The sequence below is a fragment of the Vicia villosa genome, linkage group LG3, assembly GCF_029867415.1.
Source record: "Vicia villosa cultivar HV-30 ecotype Madison, WI linkage group LG3, Vvil1.0, whole genome shotgun sequence".
In the NCBI taxonomy this organism is placed as follows: Eukaryota; Viridiplantae; Streptophyta; class Magnoliopsida; order Fabales; family Fabaceae; genus Vicia; species Vicia villosa.
Genome location: NC_081182.1, coordinates 167013697 through 167024448, shown reverse-complemented (window position 1 = coordinate 167024448; position 10752 = coordinate 167013697). Strand labels below are relative to the sequence as shown.

Genomic DNA, 10752 nt, shown 5'->3' with positions numbered 1-10752 from the left:
AGTGATTTGTACAAAATGAACACCCTGGATCCTGATATTAAGACCCTTATTTATACTAATTTCGACCCTAACGGTCCTACACTAACGAAATGCCACGTTTCTCACATGCATATGTCTCGAATCCCTGGGGCGCCATCTGTCCTTGTTCGGTTACACAGAATACTTCGAAATTCAAATCCTCCCGCCCAAGTTCTCTTTCGATACGTGGAAACGTGATCTAAAATGAAAATTCCACGAAATACACAAAGCTTCAGTACCCCTGTATTTCGTGCATAATTGTTTTTCCATCTGATGCTTTTGTGTAGTTGTGTTTTCTTTTGGGCCTAGGCCCTCATTCCAACAAAAAAAAATACACGAAAATTCTTAGGTAGACACAACTATAAAAAATAGTCTTACACACAATTGATCATAAGTTTTAAATTAATTAAATAATAAATACAAAATTGTCTCTCCTTTATTATCAGAACCATTCCATCCCATACATTTAATTAAAAAAGAAATTATAATTAAAATAAATTAAAATTTTCCTCTCTTCTTATTAGATGTGTTTATAAATATGAATTTAGTTGTGTTTCCATGCAAGAATTCCTCATAAATACATGCATAAAAATGTATAAGTCATGAATATAATATTTAGTATTTATTTAATTCAAACTTTTTTACTTTATATATATTATAAGCACACATGTTCTCATCTTATTGATATGAATAATCCTATTGTTCACATTTTAATAAAAAAAATGTAATTTTTTCCTTCTAAAATTATATATGATGGATATTTCTTTAGAATTTTTTAAAATTAAAAGTGAAAGCGCCGTTTGACTATATCTTAAACATCATCATATATGTTATAAATACGTGTCAAAAATGTATATGTCGTAAATATAATATATATAATTTATTTAAATTTATTTTATTGCATGCATCTCAAAACATGAAAAACTCTAAAGAACATATTTTAATTAAAGCTATGTAGCTTTTCCTTCTAAAATCATATATGCTGGATGTTTTTTATATTTAAGAATTATTTAAAATTAAAAGTGAGAGCACCGTTTGACTATATTTTAATTAATTTTGAAATTTTATAATTTTTATATACATATGATATAATTATTTTTTAGGAAAAGTTTTAAATATAATATTTTATAATTCAAGTCTATTTCAACATGCATATATTAAAATATTTAAAGTGTAGTAAATCTTATTTAGTCTTTTTACACTTTCTTTCATATGCATCAATCAATGATATTTAATGTTAAAGATGAGTTCACCAAGTCTATATAAACATGCTTCTAAGTAACATATTCAATGAAAAAAAATGGAGACTTCAAGAAATTCTTCTGTGAAATTGGCATTTTTGTTGGCATTTTTAATCCTTGTATCAGGTCTAAACTTAATTTATTATTGGAAATTTTTTGATGTATTGTCTTTTATTTTTCACTTCGTATGCCAATAAACTTGTTCATATTTTTTTATACAACATTGTTCTTATTTTCTTGTATCATTTGTGTATGTAGATATGTATATGGAATCGCAGGCCATGAGAGTGAAAGAGGAGTTAGACTCAAACTGTAACACACCTCTAGATTGTATTAGACAAAGATTTCCCTGTCCACCCCCACTGATCGTATGTGTTGCCCACCATTGTGCATGTAGACACCTTCCACCAACATCAACCAATAAAACTCCTAGTCCAATACCTTCAATTACAAACTGAATAATGGATTAGTTGCTGTATTTGGATGAGAATAATACATAAAATCATAATAAGAAAGGGTGTGACTGCTTCATCTTTTGTATTCAACTCTTAGAAAAATAAGATGAAATAACTTGATTATCATAATTTGAATTATTTCATTTTCCAAGTTATTCAAATTGACTACATGTCAAATTTGTTTTGGAAATTATTGTTATTATTAATCCCAATTTTATGACCACATTTTGGGTTTATATGAAAAATGCAACACTCAATACACCATACAACAACAAAAAATTATAGTGCCTGTTTGTTTCAGTTTTAAAATGGATATTTTCTTTATAATTTTGAAAATAGATTTTTCAAAACCGTTTTTTTAAAATATTACAAGTTTTTTTATATTCATTTTTTCTAAAATGATTTTGACATCTTATAACATAAACATACATTATTCAAGACCAAAACTTAGTCAAAATCGTAATTTATTAAAAAATTGTATTTTAAAAATGATTTTTATGAAAATCTATTTGAAATAACTTCAAAATTAAGTAATTTTTTGAAATTTCGATATCCTAATTTTTTTCCCATAAATAGATGAGATATCCAAAATCACATTATAAAAATAACTATTCAAACAAAACTTTCATTTGAAACGTTTATAAAAAGTTTCTTTGTAAAAAAAAGTTTCATAAAATTATGAATTTGTTTGTTTCAGCTTTAAAAAAATAGATTTTTTTTATGTTTTTGAAAATAGATTTTCCAATATTGTTTTTCAAAATATTAAAAAAAAATTATACTCGTTTTTTTTTAAAATGAAACACTAATTTTGACATCCAATAACATAATCACACATTATTGAAGATCAAAACTTAGTCAAAATTACAATTTTTAAAAAAAGTTGTATTTTAAAAATAATTTTTATAAAATTCTATTTGAAATATCTTCAAAATTAAGTGATTTTTTAAAATTTTGATATCCAAATTTTTTTCATAACTAGATGAAATACCTAAAACCACATATTAAGAATAATTATTTAAACAAAATTTTCATTTGAAACTTTTATGAAAAGTTTCTTTGCAAAAAAAAATTTCACAAAATTACATAACACTATAAAAATTATTTTAAAAAAAAACCAAAACAAATAAGTCCTATGTAACACTATAAAAATTATTTTTAAAAAAACCCAAAACAAATGGACCGTAAATGTTCAAAATTTATTATTAAAAATTACTTATTTAAAGTTCGTCAAACGGCCACCATAGTAAATTAAAGTTGAATTTTAAGGGAAACTAAAACGAAGCATGGAAAATTTTAAATGAAGGTAAAATCCAAAATATTTGATGTTACATCATCAAAAATGAATAAATCAAATAACTAGATAAACAAATTTTGAAATAACTAAGTCAGAGTGTAGAATCATTATACGATGATATGATATCTCAACTTCGTTAGCATTCCACGACTATCACCTATCATTTCCGGTGCTTTACTAATTATTTTTATACAATAAGGATAAATAAACTTTAGACCAAAATCCATGGGAACAAACCATTAACAATATTTTCCTCATTAAAAATCTTATCAGAAAGTCCAAAGAAAGTAAAACTTACTCTCTCCGTCTTACCATAGGTATTTTCTTTCCAATTTTTATATGTTTTAAATTGTTTTTCCTTTTAGAATATCAATGTGATATTTATTATTTATTTCCACTAACTTACTCTTATTTATTGTATTTTAATTCATATAACAACTCTACTATCAATTATAAATAAGGCTATTTTAGTAAATGATATTCGTTTTATCATTAAAATCAACATAATTAATATTTTTTTAAATGTGTGAAAATCACAAAGATGACATCGATTGTGAGCGAAGGGAATAGTAAAAAAGAAAAAGGTGCAAATCTAAATTTTTAAATAGAAAGTTAGTCACAATATCCACCGGGTAAAGAATACTAAAAAAAATGTATTGACAAAAGAAAATCATGTCTTTTGGATTCGACCAAAGCCAAATCCACATTGGATTGAATTGCCTAACTAATAGGCAAAAAATTTCTTAATCCTATTAGAGTAAAAATGTTTCTTATTATTAAAGTGCAATCGGGGGCTTATAAAGCCGTACAAATAAAAAGAAATTAACCTAACTCACCCCACTAACATACACATGTGAGTCATGGGAAGACCAATTCAATCCTATCAGTACTCATAATTAGTAGGAATTATTAACAAAAATAAATACTACTAAAATATGACACCTAAGCTAAGCACTTTCAACATTCCCTCCCTTAAACTAATAGCACTAATTGCTATCAATTTACATCAGGCATAAAACACATTCCCAGTAGTCCTAGCAGCTCTCAATTTTAATGGCCTTGTCATGATATCTGCTATTTGATGCTGAGAATTGCAATGAACTAGCTCTAATGTTCCATCTTTTATAAGATCACGAAGGAAGTGGAAAACGTCAATATGTTTACTTCGACCGTGCAACACCGGGCTCTTTGAAAGCTTTATTGTTGAGTTGTTATCACAGTACACAATGGTGCTTCCATGTTGAGCATGACCAAGTTTCTCAAGAATTCTTCGCATCCAACCACCTTTACAAGCACAAGAGGTTGCTGCAATAAATTATGCTTCAGTGGTAGATAAAGTCACCACTGGTTGTTTTTTAGAAGACCATGAGACAACACCTGAACTAAGCAAGAAAACATATCCAGAAGTACTCTTTCAATCATCCAAATCACCTGCATAATCACTATCTGTGTAGGCCTCAAGCTTTTCAATTCCATACCTCTTATACATAATTCCCAAATTTATTGTACCATTGATATATCTGAGAATTCTTTTTATAGCCTGCATATGTAACTCAGTAGGACAGTTCATGAACCTGCTTATTAGGCTTAACACATACATTAGATCAGGTCTTATGGCTGCTAAATACATTAGAAAACCAACAATCTGCTTATATTTTGTAGCATCCACCTTCACACAATTTTCATCTTTAGTTAGCTTGCATCCAGGAGCAATATGGTTTCTTGACAAATTACTCTTCTCCATGCCAAACCTTTCTAACAATTCCAGAACATATTTTCTTTGACAAATAAAAATTCCTTCCTCATTTGGAATTACTTCAACTCCGAGAAAATAATGCATTTTACCAAGGTCTGGCATGTAACGCCCGTAAATGTGTTTTTCTGATTAATTGTGATGTTTGCTATATTTCCTAAATTTTACCGTTTTTGAGTCGAGTCAGTTGGTAAATATTAATTATGCTAATATTTTAATTATTACTTTCCATTTGTGTAATTATTATGTTTTGGGTGTTAATTGGTTAGAATTAATGTTTAGTAACATTTGGGCCAAAATTGGAATTAATGAGAGTTAAGTGGGTGAAGATGATATGTAGAGAAATAGAAAGAGTTATAGAGAGAAAAAAAGATATTTTAGAGAAAAAGAAAGAAAACTTGTGAAGAGAAGAGAAAGAAGAGAAAAACAAAGAGAAGAAGAGAATTGTAGAAATCCAAACCAAGCTAGAATCAAGATTAAACAAGGTAAGGGGGTGAATCTAGTTTATCTTGATTGTATGATCCTTATAGTTGTTCTTGTTCTTGTACATTTTCTATGCTTTGGCCAAAAATGTTAGGTTATGAGTTTTGTGAGTTTTGAAGTTATGAATATGATTTTGTGGTGTGTATGGGTTGTATGATGATAGATATCTTCATTGATCATGGTTGCTTTACATTTCTCCATGTTTTATTATTGATGAAGGAATTATTAGGTTATTTACATTTAGTGAATGAACCATGAATCATTGGTTGTTAGCATGAATATATGGCATGTATGGATTGTGTAGGAGGTGTAGGGAAGTTTACATGAGGTTTTGAGATGGTTGATTTGGGTTTAGCAGGTCTGTTGCAGAACTGGTTTTTCTGAGTTTTCGCAGGTTCGCTAAGCGGCCCTGGGTCCGCTAAGCGGAAGAAGATATTTATGGAAATTTCGCAGAAACCGCTAGTGCGCCGCTAAGCGGAGCTTCTTGCATTTTTTTTCATTTTGCTACTGGAATGTTCGCTAAGCGACCTGTTGCGACCCGCTAAGCGGCCAGTGCTGAAACTTGTTTTTCCAAACTTCGTTTTGCTCTATCTTTTGAACCGGAGGTCGTTTCTACGTGCCGTTCGAAGCGTTATGAAGCTTATTGAGCATGCTTTATGATAAAGAGGAGTGTATTGGTGGTTGAATGATTTTTCATAAATGTATTTTGTGAAATGATATTTGCTAATCGAGTATGTTTTGACGGTATATGTGTGCTGTGTGAATTTGAACGCCTGAGTGGCAATTTTGGTGATGTATCCGTGTAGATTAATATAACCGGTGTGATGTGGATATGTGACCGAGTTATATTATTGTTGTTGTGTTATCGAGTCGTTTGTATGCACAGCATAACATTTCAATACGTTAATGGCGGAATGCTGTTAACAGATGGCCTGCGGGCATTGGTTACTAGTAGGAGCTTAATGCTCGGTAACGGTATATTAGCCTGAGTGGCAAGAGGTCATCAGTGGGAGCTAAATGCTCGATGACGACAGCCTGCGGGCTTCCTGAGTGGAATAAAGTCCCAGCATAATGCTCGGCAAGGTGTATTTGTCATAATGACAAGGAGGAGTTTTACTCCGGATTTGGTACCACATGCATATGCATAGTCGAGTCTCATGCATCATCGTCTGTCTTTATAATTTATGTTATCATTCATGTGTTGCATTACTTATATATTGATTGTGGTTGACTTAGTGGATTACTTTGTTGTATGATTCTTGATGATACTTGTTGGCATTACTATATTTATCATGCTTTTCATTATGAATTATATTCTCACCCTTCTGCCTTAATGTTACCTACTCGTGGGTAATGTGCAGGTGATCCGCAAGTGTAGGTGCTCTTTTAGTAGTCGTCCATTTTGGTGTCGTCCGCTCGTGATACGTAACACCTAGGGGGGATCGAACACTTATTTTGTAGATGATGCTTATAGGATCCTTTTGATGTATATTTGATCCTTTGGATGTATTCATATTATGCATTTTGAATACCTTATCATACGTTGTATTTTGGAGGAATGTTGTGGATATTCTGTTTACCGATGCACATATATATGTCATACCCCAAAATTTGCCCTCCCATATTCCATTCACAATGATGCAAAGCTCAAGGTTCAGTTCCAAAGATCACTCACTCAAAGGTCCAGATGATCCATAGTCAACTAGTTTGACCTAAAAAGTCAACCATCATCAGAGCATAGTCAAAGCCTCCCAATTTTGGTCAACATCTAGTATGTGAAGTACAACCATCATTTGATAAAAGATTGATCATGATTCCATTAATAGAAACTCAGAGATGAACAAATGCAAAAAGGTTCAAATTAGGGTTTCTTAGGAGAAAGTCAACCCAACTTTGACTGGGCATAGCTTTCACATGGAACATCAAAAATTACCCACTCAAAGCCTATTTTGAAGGAAATTGGATTCCCTACAACTTTGTCTCTCACAAGCCAGGGCTAGAAATGATTCATTTGAGAGATACAGTGCAAAAGATTACAGGTCATTTTCAGGCATCCTTCAGAAACAGTTTTTTCCCAAGAAGGATATGATCAAGATAAAATCTCCAAATGGAAAATATATTCCAAAGTGGCTTGTAGAGGACCTCTTGAGGTTTCCAAAAAGTATTAGAACTCTCTAATAGCTTGAAAATTGAGTGAGATATGCTTGATCAAAGTTGGTTGATTTTGGAGGACCAAATATGAAAAAGCAGGGTTCAAATTGAGAAATCTTGCAAATGGGCCTATGTTTTTATGGTACAAACTTGATCCACAAGCCTTTAGCTTATCCAAAACAAAAGGGCACGAAATTTAGCATATTAATTGATTTAATATACTTTTTTTATTTCATTTTATGATTTAATTAAGTATGAAAAATCAAATATTATGGTAAAATATTCATATAGGCCAATTTCAATCAGTATTCCAGGGGCTTTCGCTACGAACAGAATCGCAGCAGATTCGTAGCTATTTCTACAGGTTTTGTGCAGGTGTGTTGGAGAAGATGATGAGTTGTCATCATTTGATTCGCAGGTTTGAATCTGCGCGCGTTTTCCATTGCGTGTTGTTGATCTTACTGTATAGTGAATGGAACGTGTGTTTCAATCAACCGAGTAACCTGGTTGAGGTGGTTAGTGGACGCGTTTGGAAGCGGAGGGTCATGGGTTCGAACCCTCCCTCCAACATGATTTTTTTCAGAATATTTGCTTCTAGATCCTGTGAGGTGCGTCCCCTATAGAATACTATACATCCTCAGATCTAAACCCTCTATTCTCCATTAGCCTCAGATCTAGCGCCCCAGCCTGGCTCCCCATGATATGCACCTTTAATCTAGCCACACTGAATCAAAATCCTAACAAACTAAAATAATTTTAATTAAATATTTGTTTTAATTAATTCTTTTAATATATTATTTATATATTAATAATTATTTTTATAAATAAAAATTAATATGTGATATTTATATTAAAATGCCAATTTGTTGTTCGTGCCGATTAAATCGATTAATCGCTATGGTCAACAATAATTTTAATTAAAATGTTTATTTAATTAAAATACAAATGATTTCTATTTCAGTTAAATGGTTGCAACTATTTTATTAGTTGTGATGATTAACTTTCCTGTTTCCTAAATTCCAATTTGTTATTATTTGTAATCGTGTCAATCGGTTATGAGGGGTAACAATACAAAATAAAATTCACAAAAAATAATAAAACACAATAATTCATTATTAGTGATAACCGAATCAATCGATTTGAATTGGTAATGGTACAAAACCCCTAATTTTTTGACTATGGTGATCAAACCTATTGATCATCGCGGTTAATGGTGCCAAATCAGGGTTGTACGCCCAGAACATCTAAAACAACTTCAAAACATTTTTTCAAACTTCAAACTCCAAATACAGATTTTTATCTACGACAGGCTATTCAAAGCCTTCAAACCTTCAAATCAAATTTCAAACCTTAAGGGCGTACAACCCGTCCCCCGAACTACGTTGACTCAGATTCTCCCTAAGGAGATACGTAGGCACTTGGCAACAAGGCGAGTCCCCCTCTTCCAAACTCTAATCATTTCATATAATTAGCCTTTTAACCCTATTAGCTGTCTGTCATCTTTCTTTATCTTCTGCCATAACCCTTGTCTTTGCAATGTTAACCTTTAGGAAAGGGTTGAGGGTGCCTAACACCTTCCCTCGACCCGAATATAGTATCTTACCCCGATCTCTCAACTACGTAAGGTTTCCTATTCGCCTTGGTAGAATAGGTGGCGACTCTCTAAGCTTTAAATTTTTAGGCAGGTTGCTACAGCTGGCGACTCTGCTAGGGAAAACTTAAATGGTGAATACTATGCTCCTATAGGTTTTAGGTTTTGGCAGGGTTTAGGTTTGACAACTTTTTAGGGTTTGGCTAATTCGCCTTTTTTTTAGGGTTTGTAATTATTTTTATTTTTATTTTTTAAAAATTTGTTTATTTGTTTTTTATCTAAAAAATATTTAATTTTTTATAATATGTTTATATGTAATTGTTTATGTTAATATATTTATATTTAATTACCTAATTATCATATTTTTATATGCACTGCTGACATATTATGTTGTGTTAAACCCTAAGTGTGGGAGTTAACTTTGAGATCAATAGGGGAGTATGAATCGCCTACGAGTCTCATTGATAACTCCACTCGGAGTGGGTTGAGTATTCGGAAATGTCCAAAACGAGGCTTGACTTTGTTGAGGGCAGGACTGGATACTTAGCTGATCTCTCCGAGAACCTACCCCAAAAATTCGAACCTCATGGATAAAATGAGTTGTTCTAAAACCCAAAGAGACAAAAAGTCTCGGAGGCTACGAACGACCCCATGAGACCTTCTAGAACCCCCTATAAAAAGGTTGGCTCCCAAGAGCCGCTACGTCGGACCTATGAACCTGGATTTCTTGAAATATGATTTGCATTTGTGCCTTATATGATTTGTTTGTTGCTACATCTTTGTGTTTTCATGCATCCTACATCATGTGCATTCTTGCATCATACTTTAGTCAAAAACAAAAAAAAAAACAAAAAAGATATCATGCATATCATGCCTGGCATGCATATCATTTTCATGGCATTGAAAGAAGATTCCTCTTCTATCTCCAGAGCAAGGGACCATTGGGAAGGATAACCTAACATCCCGACCGTCTTATCAGACCAGATTTCAACAAAAGAAATCGATGGAGCAGCTAGAGCAGAATCAAACTGCCCTTCGTGAAGATGTGGATCAACTAAAGGTTAGCATGGAAGAGGTTAAAGGAGGTATGGCTCAGATAGAATTCATGAAAGCCCTCAGGGACGAAAAAGAAAAAGCAAAAGAGGTTCAGTCTAGGGATACCCTGGTTCAGGATGAGATCCCCAATGACGAAAACCCGCTGCTAGGATTTGTTCCAGGCTTCGGCCCTGCTAAGGACAGACCTCAAGTCCGTTCTGTGAGGAGAGCTATCCAATTCCAAGAGAAAGGAGAGACCTCTCAAGAAGGATTTCTCCCTCCTCCACAAACCAAAGGGGCAACCCGCACAGTTTGCATTCCTGCTAACAATGTCCCTAAGGATGATGATTACCTGGAGCTACAATACGGAGTGCAAGAGGTGGACAACACAGACCAAGCACCTTAGACACAACAGTCTATTCCTAACTCTGAGGAAGACTCCAAGGACAGTGAACAAATCAAGGCGCTGGAGGAGAGACTAAAAGTGATAGAAGGATACGATGTCTTCGATGTGGATGCCTTCGAAATGAGTTTGGCCTCAGACTTGACTATCCCTCGCAAATTCAAGATTCCCGATTTCGAGAAATACAAAGGACTCACATGTCCGAGGAATCACTTGCGCATGTATGTGCGAAAAATGGCTGCCTACGCCCACGATCAAAAACTGATGATACACTTCTTTCAAGAAAGTTTAAGCGGATCATCTATGGACTGGTATATGCAATTGGAGA

General features: G+C 32.8%; 1 long non-coding RNA gene across 1 annotated transcript; it reads left to right on the top strand.

Moving 5' to 3' along the window:
* The first annotated feature begins 1307 nt into the window (after positions 1-1307).
* On the top strand, positions 1308-1804 carry LOC131656886 (uncharacterized). Its single transcript, XR_009300357.1, has 2 exons — positions 1308-1385; positions 1518-1804. It is a non-coding gene; the product is annotated as an uncharacterized LOC131656886 (long non-coding RNA).
* The last annotated feature ends 8948 nt before the right edge of the window (positions 1805-10752 follow it).